A 10,275-nucleotide genomic window follows, 5' to 3' on the forward strand; every position below is an offset into this window, starting at 1 on the left:
GTGAGGTAAGGACAGCACAGCTGGCAGTTCTGAAGTCCCACCATGCGGCTGTGGGGTAACGCGCCGGCGGTGCGACCGTCGATTCTTCCCCACAGACCGGCCGGGCAAAACCTCCAGCGGGGGAGGCTGATGCGGCTGCTCCGGGGTGGCTATTGTCAGTTGTTGGTGGGCAAGGTCCGTTATTTCCCGAGCTTGTGCCACTTCCCGGGCTTTATGCAAACTGGCCAATAAATCCAAACATCCTCTGACCTGGCGGAGATAGGAATTTCCTTCGAGGATTGTTTCAATAGCATTTATCCCCACAATTTTTGCCCTTGTATTAGATGTGTGGGTTATCCATTCGACTAGGCGTTGGACTCGTATCAGGTCGCTCTCCCCGGGTAAGTCTGCTAGGTCCATGTTGTGGTCGCGTCGTTCTGTCATGAAACGCTGTGTGGCAGGCAGGAGTAGGACCCAAGGTGCAGACACTCAGACTCGAAGGATGAACTCAAAACTCAGCTTTATTGCTGGCAGGGGGAAAGCATACAAAACTAAACTGGGAAATATAAACTTACATTTGACGGGGAGGCACACAAGGAAACACACAGCTTGAGGGACGACGCGACACTGACACAGAGACACACTGGGCTTAAATACACTGAGGCAGTAATCAAGGGATAAGAGACAGGAGGGAGACACAGCAGGGAGAAATTAGGCTAACGAGACAGGGGAGAGGTGAAACTGAACACACTGACAAGAGACAAAGACTTTCACAATAAAACAGGAAACATGAATACTAAACAAGCACGCAGACTTGACACTGAGAGACAGAAAATAACACATGGAACTCAAAATATAATAAACTCAAAATACTGGGTCCAACGGACCCAGAACCGTGACAAGTGCAATTGGAACAAGGTTTTTGAAATGAAGTTTATTAAAGTGCAATTTGAAAAAAAATTTTGAAATGAAGTTTATTAAATTGGAATTCAAAAATGAATTCACAAATGCAGAATTTATTCTACAATTCATTATTTAAGCACAGAAATCTTTATTTCGATGCGCGTGGCTCTTGTGGTCCTCCATAATTTTTCTCTCTCTTCATGAACTGCAGTGATTAAACAATAACTATTCTCTCTGTTCTCAGTGGGTTTCACTGACTGCACAGATCGCACAAGATTTCTGTTCGACACCTCTGACAAACGTTTTGTAGTAAAGACAGACGGTGTACTGATGGTGAGTGCAGATTCAAAGACTTGCTTGGTACTGTTTTGTGGGTAAACAGAACATAGTAAACATTTGAATGTCCTGCAACAATATATAACTGACAATCTTAGTTGAATAGTGTTTGTGTGATTTTTTGCTGAAAAGAGCCAAGTGTTTCTAGCTCTGAGGATATTTTAGCTTTTGCTGACATGAAACCTCCTGAAATGTTGCAACATATTTAAAAAGGAGCAAAAGTTTCTTCGAAGACTGAGCACTGTATCATAGACTGCTAACGAACATCACTGAATTTTTCTGTTTACTTTGACAAAATCTGAATGTTTGTCACATTTTAGCTTCTTTAAAAATCTATAAAAAATGTTTTCTTCCAGGTAAAGAGACCAGTTTTTCTTCATGAAGGACACCATGAGTTCTTCATCCACTCCTGGGACTCACAAGGCCGCAAACTGACCATTCCTGTCAGTGTGAGCATGGTGAGTATCACTATATTAAAGTGGGCTCAGCAGTAAGATTATGTGACATGCCCAACTAGAGACAATAGAACACTGGACTTACTGTATGCCAATGCTGAAGAGGCATACAGTTCATCACCTCTCCCTCCCCTGGGCAGATCTGACCACAACCTGGTGCACCTTGTCCCTGTGTATGAGCCCTTAGTGCGCAGGGAGCCACCAGCCACCCGCACAGTACAGAGATTGTTGGAGGAGAGCGAGGAGGCTCTTAAGGATTGTTTTGAGTCGACTGTGTGGGAGGTGATCTGTGACGACCACGGAGAGGACATCGACAGCCTTACTACATGCATTACTGACTATATTAATTTCTGTGTGGATAACACCGTACCTACCAGGACTGTACGGTGTTTCTCCAACAACAAACCCTGGATTACCCCAGAAATTAAAGCTGTTCTCAAGCAGAAGAGGAGGGCCTTCAAATCCAAAGACAAAGAGGAGTTGAAAAGGGTGCAGAGAGAGCTGAGGGGACTGATGAGGAATGGGAAGGACAGCTACAGGCAGAAGATGGAGAATCAGCTTCAGCAAAACAACGTTGGTGAAGTCTGGAGAGGCCTCAGAACCATCTCGGGCCACAAACATCAGAACGCTCTGCCTGGGAGGGATGTGAGGTGGGCAAATGAACTGAATCATTTCTTCAACAGATTTGATTCATCCATGAGGCAGTCTCCAACATCGGCTGCAGACTCACCCACCCCCACTGCTGCTGTTCCACCTCTGACTGTCAGGTTTTGTGTGGAGGCGAGGAAGAAGGAACCCAAACGCAGGACTCGCAGGTAGGTGAAGACTGGTGAAGATTTATTATAAGGAGTGGATGAACAGAGGGTGAACGGACACTGACTGGCTGGACAACTGAATGGCTGACTGAACTGAGAGAACACTAATGGCAATGACAACATAACATCACACGAACATCAATGACACGACAAAGAACTGGTGAAACCGAGGAGCTTAAATACACCGGTTGAATGATGACAATGATTGGAAACGGGTGAGTACAGGGCTGAACATAATCTGACTAATGACACAAGCTGACATAGGAAAAGCAGGAAGTGAGACAGGCAGGAGATAAACAGTGAACATGAACTAAAAATACTGGGTCAACGACCCAGAAACCCTGACACTGACACCTCAGACACTTCACACCTCCTCTATTCACCCTGCTCACTCCTCCCCACCCCCAACAACAGCATCCAATACACACTCAACACAAGGCTCCAGCCTGTCTCTCTCAACCACCCAGGTTAGGAGGGAACTGAGGAGGATTAAAGCCAAGAAGGCAGCGGGTCCAGATGGCATCAGCTCGAGGGTCGTCAGGTCCTGCGCAGACCAACTGTGTGGGGTGATGGAGCACCTCTTCAACCTGAGCCTGAGGCTGGGGAGAGTCCCACAGCTCTGGAAAACCTCCTGTGTCGTACCAGTGCCAAAGACTTCACGCCCCAAGGACCTCAACAGCTAGAGGCCGGTGGCTCTGACGTCCCACCTGATGAAGACCCTGGAGCAGCTGGTCCTGGCTCAGCTTCGGCACCTGGTGAGCTCATCATTGGACCCACTTCAGTTTGCCTACCAGCCTGGCATTGGAGCGGATGATGCCGTCATTCACCTCCTACATCGTTCCCTCTCTCACCTGGAGACCGCTGGGAGCACTGTGAGAATCATGTTCTTTGATTTCTCCAGTGCCTTCAACACCATTCTTCCCTCGGTCCTGAAGGACAAGCTGGAGAACTCAGGAGTGGACCATCACCTCACTACCTGGATTCTGGACTACCTCACTGACCGACCACAGTATGTGAGAACTCAGGGCTGTGTGTCGGACAGGGTCGTCTGCAGTATGGGGGCCCCACAGGGAACGGTTCTGGCTCCGTACCTCTTTACCATCTACACTGCAGACTTCTCCCACAACTCCACCCAGTGCTTCCTGCAGAAGTTCTCTGATGACTCTGCAATACTCGGCCTCATCACTGATGGGGACAACAGGGAGTGCAGAGGACTGACCCAAGACTTTGTGGACTGGTGCCAGCTGATCTACCTCCAGATCAACACCAGTAAAACCAAGGAGCTGGTGGTAGACTTCCGCAGGCACAAACATCCTCCACTGCAACCACTGAACATCCAAGGTATGGACATTGAGGCTGTGGACAGCTACAGGTACCTTGGTGTTCATCTGAACAAGAAACTGGACTGGACTCATAATTCAGAAGCCCTCTACAGGAAAGGGCAGAGCAGGCTGTACCTGCTGCGGAGACTCAGGTCGTTTGGAGTGGAGGGCCCACTCCTGAAGACCTTCTATGACTCTGTGGTGGCCTCAGCCATCTTTTACGGTGTGGTCTGCTGGGGTGGCAGCATCTCTGCTGGGGACAGGAAGAGACTGAACAGGCTGATCAAAAGGGCCAGCTCTGTTCTAGGATGCCCTCTGGACCCAGTGGAGGTGGTGAGTGACAGGAGAATGGTGGCTAAGCTGTCATCCCTGTTGGACAACATCTCCCACCCCATGCAGGAGACTGTGACAGCACTGAGCAGCTCCTTCAGTGGCAGGCTGCGGCACCCACGGTGTGGGATGGAGAGATTTCACAGGTCTCTCCTCCCCACTGCTGTCAGACTCCACAACAAAGACTTCAGCTGATCAAACACACACATCCACACATGTGCAATTACACTAAGTGCAATACTCCTTTCTGGCATCGTTGTATTTTTACTCAGTTGTATACAGCATTTGTATTCTATTTTTATCCTATTGTATATTTTATTCTATTTTATTCTACTGTATATAGTATTTTATTTTATTCTATTCTGTACAGTTGTGTACTGTATTTATTCTTATTGTATTCTAATTTTTGCTTCAGAACTGTTGCACTGTCCACTTCCTGCTGTGACAAAACAAATTTCCCACGTGTGGGACTAATAAAGGTCATCTTATCTTATCTTAAGATTAGACACAAAAGGAAACCCATTTGTTCATCTTCTCAAAATAATTCTTTTTAAAGAAAATATCCCACTTACATCATACTGTTCTTTACTCAGAGCATGAAACCTCAAGTACCTTTTTAATGACTTTGGATACTAAACCAAGGCTCTGGACACAAAGAGCTGTTTCTCTTTAACACTGTGTGGCTGCACATGTAAGGGTTGGTTACATTTAGTTAGTGGGTTTCAGAGCTACTCTTGTTGTTACAGCCACCTTCGACAGTCAACATAATCCTAGTACATCCAATGTATCTCATCCTGCTCATTGCACTTGATCCATTTCTGGAAGTGTTCTTCTATCAAACAAAATGTCTGCTTGTTTTTCCAGAATGCAGCTGATGCTCAGGTGCCTGTTCTGCAGTTTCCCGAGCCTGGTGAAGGGCTGAGGAGGAGGAAAAGAGACTGAGTTATTTCTGCACTCATTGTTGCTGAGAATTTGAGAGGAAACTATCCCTTAAAAGTAGCTCAGGTAAGGGACCTCAAATATCTTGTGACAAAAAAATAGATTCTGAAGTGTGTTTTAATTTTTTTGTTTTGCCACAGGATCTTTTCCATTTGGCTTTCTCTTTTCTCTCTTCACTTGGTACTAAGGTTGTTAAACTTTTCCAGCTTGAAATTGCACATCATTTTGGTTGTTTTGAAATACGTGGTAAGGTGACTTTTGTAATATGGGGCTCTTTTTTTGTATTGTCTTGGTCTAAAACAGAGGTTCCCAAAGTGGGGGACACAGAGCCATTGCAAGGGGGGCGCAGTATGAATTAAAAAAAAAAAGAAAAAAAAAAGAGAACGCTTAGACACTGCTAGCATAATGGACAGGTTTTTTGGGGCTTCCACACAAACGCAAAGCAGAAGATGAAGCATCACCAAATATGTTTCCAAACCGCCTTCCTTCCAAGCCAAATACTAGAAAATATGATGAAGCATATCTTGCCTTTGGCTTCACCTGCACAAGTGCCAAGGTAGGTCTCCCCTACAGAATTTGTTTCCCGGAGCATGCGCTGGGCTGTCCAAATCACAGACAAACAGTATCCCACATTCTTGATTTGATTCTGAAGTGTGTTTTAATTTTTTTGTTTTGCCACAGGATCTTTTCCATTTGGCTTTCTCTACAGCCACTGTACTCTTTTTCACATTTGCCGTAGCTGTCATTTACAAATGCCACTTGAAAGCAACATGGTTTGGCAATCATTAAAATACTGTTTTGAAAAGAACTGTAAAATGTTTGTCTGTGATTGTACCAGTTAAAATGTGGCTGTGCACAATGGGCAGATTATTTGTTCCAAGAACTACTGAATCAAAGTACATGTTATTGATCTCAGGAAACAAAAACAAACAGGAAACATACATATAAAGGAAAAAAAAACTAAAAAAAACAACTAAAAAACAGAGAACAGATTTGGACAAAAATAAGATTGGATACAAAGGGAATCTGCAAACCCATTTGTTTTTCTTCTCAAAATAATTCCTTATTCAGAGATCACAAGATGACTGATTGAATGATCCTGTTGCACACTTAGATTAAAAGAAACAGAAACCAGTGTGGCTTTGTGAGTCTGCCTTTATTGTATATTCTGCGACAATATAGACATAGTTACAGGTTTGTATACAGACTCACACAGCGTTTGTTAGGCACACTGCCTCATGGTGAGTGGCCTGGCAGCCAGAGCTGCTCATTTCAGGAGATACTCCCTCTTGTGGTGTAACATAGGAATAACTACTCCTCCAGCGCTGCCTCATTGGAGACTGGGGCACACATTATAAGAAAATAACATATTTGAAAAATCAGAACATTTTAACTAAATACAATATTGTAAATAAAAGATTATGGGGCAGTGGTTCTTAACCTGGGTTCGATCGAACCCTAGGGGTTCGGTGAGTCAGTCTCAGGGGTTCGACAGAGCCTCCGCCGTGACATGCACGGCTCATTTTGTGCACCAGTAAAAAACATATCTATGTCTTGAATTTGAAAAAAATCATATTTTATTTTTCTCTAAAGAGCGGTTCAGTGAATGCACATATGAAACTGGTGGGGTTCGGTACCTCCAACAAGGTTAAGAACCACTGTTATGGGGACTGTCTTGTTTTTGTCAGTAACACATTTCTTGTCCTTACAATCCCGATAACAGCATGTAGAACATTTTAACCTGCCTTAAAGTCTTCTACCTGAGGCACCTCTTTACTGTAGCTGTTGTTCAACACTGCAGCTTTTATTGGAATAAGATAAGATAAGATAAGATGGCCTTTATTAGTCCCACAGGTGGGAAATTTGTTTTGTTACAGCAAAAGTGCAAAGTTATGTAGCAGAAATTAGAAAACACTGGAATGCAATAAAATAAAATAAAATAAAATAAAATACTATGTACAATAGAATAAAATAGAATATAATAATATATACAATAGAATAAAATAGAAATACAAATACTATATACAACTGAGTAGGAAAATACAAAAACACAACTTCGTCAGAAGAAGAATTGCACATATAGCAGTCTTATTGCACATGTGTGGGTTTGTGTGTTTGATCAGCTGCAAAAGTCTTTATTGTAGAGTCTGACAGCAGTGGGGAGGAAAGACCTGCGAAATCTCTCCATCCCACACCGTGGGTGCCGCAGTCTCCCACTGAAGGAGCTGCTCAGTGCTGTCACAGTCTCATGCATGGGGTGGGAGATGTTGTCCAACAGGGATGACAGCTTAGCCACCATTCTCCTGTCACTCATCACCTCCACTGGGTCCAGAGGGCCTCCCAGAACAGAGCTGGCCCTTTTGATCAGCCTGTTCAGTCTCTTCCTGTCCCCAGCAGAGATGCTGCCTCCCCAGCAGACCACACCATAAAAAATGGCTGAGGCCACCACAGAGTCATAGAAGGTCTTCAGGAGTGGGCCCTCCACTCCAAACGACCTGAGTCTCCGCAGCAGGTACAGCCTGCTCTGCCCTTTCCTGTAGAGGGCGTCTGAGTTATGAGTCCAGTCCAGTTTGTTGTTCAGATGAACACCAAGGTACCTGTAGCTGTCCACACCCTCGATGTCTATACCTTGGATGTTCAGTGGTTGCAGTGGAGGATGTTTGTGCCTCATGGAAGTCTACCACCAGCTCCTTGGTTTTACTGGCATTGATCTGGAGGTAGTTCAGCTGGCACCAGTCCACAAAGTCCTGAGTCAGTCCTCTGTACTCCTTGTCGTCCCCATCAGTGATGAGGCCGAGTATTGCAGAGTCATCAGAGAACTTCTGCAGGAAGCACTGGGTGGAGTTGTGGGAGAAGTCTGCAGTGTAGATGGTGAAGAGGAACGGAGCCAGAACCGTTCCCTGTGGGGCCCCCGTACTGCAGACGACCCTGTCCGACACACAGCCCTGAGTCCTCACATACTGTGGTCGGTCGGTGAGGTAGTCCAAAATCCAGGTAGTGAGGTGATGGTCCACTCCAGAGTTCTCCAGCTTGTCCTTCAGAACCGAGGGAAGAATGGTGTTGAAGGCACTGGAGAAATCAAAGAACGTGATTCTCACAGTGCTCCCAGCAGTCTCCAGGTGAGCGAGGGAACGATGTAGGAGATGAATGACGGCATCATCCACTCCAATGCCAGGTTGGTAGGCAAACTGAAGTGGGTCCAGTGATGAGCTCACAAGGCGCCGAAGCTGAGCCAGGACCAGCCGCTCCAGGGTCTTCATCAGGTGGGATGTCAGAGCCACCGGCCTGTAGCTGTTGAGGTCCTTGGGCGTGAAGTCTTTGGCACTGGAACAACACAGGAAGTTTTCCAGAGCTGTGGGACTCTTCCCAGCCTCAGGCTCAGGTTGAAGAGGTGCTCCATCACCCCACACAGTTGGTCCGCGCAGGACCTGACGACCCTCGAGCTGATGCCATCTGGACCCGCTGCCTTCTTGGCTTTAATCCTCCTCAGTTCCCTCCCGAACCTGGGTGGTTGAGAGAGACAGGCTGGAGCCTTGTGTTGAGTGTGTATTGGATGCTGTTGTTGGGGTGGGGAGGAGTGAGCAGGGTGAATAGAGGAGGTGTGAAGTGTCTGAGGTGTCAGAGGTGGAACAGCAGCAGTGGGGGTGGGTGAGTCTGCAGCCGATGTTGGAGACTGCCTCATGGCTGAATCAAATCTGTTGAAGAAATGATTCAGTTCATTTGCCCACCTCACATCCCTCCCAGGCAGAGAGTTCTGATGTTTGTGGCCTGAGATGGTTCTGAGGCCTCTCCAGACTTCACCAACGTTGTTTTGCTGAAGCTGGTTCTCCATCTTCTGCCTGTAGCTGTCCTTCCCATTTCTTATCAGTCCCCTCAGCTCTCTCTGCACCCTTTTCAACTCCTCTTTGTCTCTGGATTTGAAGGCCCTCCTCTTCTGCTTGAGGACGGCTTCAATTTCTGGGGTAATCCAAGGTTTGTTGTTGGAGAAACACCGCACAGTCCTGGTAGGTACGGTGTTATCCACACAGAAATTAATATAGTCAGTAATGCATGTAGTAAGGCTGTCGATGTCCTCTCCGTGGTCGTCACAGATCACCTCCCACACAGTCGACTCAAAACAATCCTTAAGAGCCTCCTCGCTCTCCTCCGACCATCTCTGCACTGTGCGGGTGGCTGGTGGCTCCCTGCGCACTAAGGGCTCATACACAGGGACAAGGTGCACCAGGTTGTTTTCAGATCTGCCCAGGGGAGGGAGAGGTGATGAACTGTATGCCTCTTCAGCATTGGCATACAGTAAGTCCAGTGTTCTATTGTCTCCGGTTGGGCAGGTCACATACTGGGTGAAGGTGGGCAGTGTGGGGTCCAGTGAGGCATGATTGAAGTCCCCTGATATTATGAAGAGGGCTCTCGGAGATTGTGTTTGCAGTCTGCTGACCACAGAGTGGAGAGTGTCACAGGCTGCATCCGCGTTGGCCGAGGGGGGGACATACGCTGTTATCGCGATAACATGCGAGAATTCCCGGGGCAGGTAGTATGGACGCATGCTAACGGCTAACAGCTCAATGTCTCTGCTGCAGAGTTGTTCTTTTACAGTGATGTGCCCGGGGTTACACCATCTGTCATTCACAAACACTGTCATTCCCCCTCCTTTCCTCTTACCGCTCTCTCTCGTCCTGTCCGCTCACAGCATCTGGAATCCCGGTAGTGTCACGCTCGTGTCCGGAGTTAGCGGTGTTAGCCACGACTCCGTTAGCATCATGATGCTACATTGCCGGTACTCCCTCTGTGACCAGGTTAGCGACGTTAGCTCATCCATCTTATTGAGCAGAGATCGTACATTTCCAATAATTACAGAAGGAAGAGATGGTCGATAACGTCTCCTTCTCGGGCGACGGCGCTCCTTCCCAGCACGACACCCCCGTCTTTTCTTCCTCAGTTCACTGGGAATGTCGAGTCTGTCCGCCGGCAGTACCGCTGCTGGACGCAGCGCTAACAGCTGATCCCTACTGTAAACAAAGGATCCCTGCTCTGGGTCCCCAGACACGGGTGAAAAAAAGTAGAAAAAACTAAGAAAACAACCAGAACTAGCACAAAACGGTAGAACATGGTTGCAGAGTCTAATTACTAATACGTTAGTTATAAAAATTACGAGAAGAAAAAAGATAAGAAAGAAAGAAACTCAGAATGAGCAGAGCT

General features: G+C 46.7%; 1 long non-coding RNA gene across 1 annotated transcript; it reads left to right on the plus strand.

Moving 5' to 3' along the window:
• Positions 1–1,118: 1,118 nt before the first annotated feature.
• Positions 1,119–5,051, plus strand: LOC120443331. The gene is made up of 3 exons (XR_005615357.1): positions 1,119–1,215; positions 1,575–1,676; positions 5,005–5,051. It is a non-coding gene; the product is annotated as an uncharacterized LOC120443331 (long non-coding RNA).
• The last annotated feature ends 5,224 nt before the right edge of the window (positions 5,052–10,275 follow it).

Source organism: Oreochromis aureus, linkage group 13 (genome assembly GCF_013358895.1).
Source record: "Oreochromis aureus strain Israel breed Guangdong linkage group 13, ZZ_aureus, whole genome shotgun sequence".
In the NCBI taxonomy this organism is placed as follows: domain Eukaryota; kingdom Metazoa; phylum Chordata; class Actinopteri; order Cichliformes; family Cichlidae; genus Oreochromis; species Oreochromis aureus.